Genomic DNA, 926 nt, shown 5'->3' with positions numbered 1-926 from the left:
TGTGTATGTGTGTGTATATGTTTGTGTGTCTGTGTTTGTCCCTCCAGCTTCGCTTGACGACCGATGCTGGTGTGTTTGCGTCCCCGTAACTTGGCGGTTCGGCAAAAAGAGACCGATAGAATAAGTACTAGGTTTACAAAGAATAAGTCCTGGTGTCGAGTTGCTCGACTAAAAGCGGTGCCCCAGCATGGCCGCAGTCAAATGACTGAAACAAGTAAAAGAGAGTATACCCATATAAATGCACAAGCACAAATACGAGTACATATGAATATCCACAAATATATAGAAATCGAATTTCGTAGTCCAGCTCAACACTTGTGTATTTGGTAAGAATAGTGCAGAAGTAAATAAACGGTCCTGAAGTGAATGAAATACATCTCAACATAATTAGACAAAATCATTAAAAATGAATGGATTTTATCTGGGGCCAGCATATAAAGAAAAAACCTTTTTTGGTAAAATCCGTGTATAGATATATAATCATATAGATCATGATAATAATTAAGGGCTCAGAAACCACTATACCTATATGCTAGAAAGAGATGCCAAATACATCCAACCATGTATATTGAAGTGAATGTTGTAGTTGTTGGACATATTTGGTGTCTTTGTTTTTAGCATGTAGGCATAGTGGTTTTTGTGCCTTAATTATAATTATATTGTCTGTCTGTCTGTCTACCTGCCCGCCTGTCTATATATATACCTTATTTAAAAGCAGCAGAAATATAACAAAAGACTGTTACTCGGAGTTTCACGTTCCCGTTCATCGGACAGTTTTGTTTGATGAACGGGAACGTGAAACTCCGAGTAACAGTCTTTTGTTATATTTCTGCTGCTTTTAAATAAAGCATATTACTCTACCTCTGGTATTTGAGTACTCTTCTTTCCACCTTGTTGCACATTTTATGTGCTTACTCCAGTATATA

The sequence above is a fragment of the Octopus bimaculoides genome, chromosome 17, assembly GCF_001194135.2.
Source record: "Octopus bimaculoides isolate UCB-OBI-ISO-001 chromosome 17, ASM119413v2, whole genome shotgun sequence".
NCBI lineage: Eukaryota > Metazoa > Mollusca > Cephalopoda > Octopoda > Octopodidae > Octopus > Octopus bimaculoides.
Note: the sequence above shows the minus strand (reverse complement) of the source record.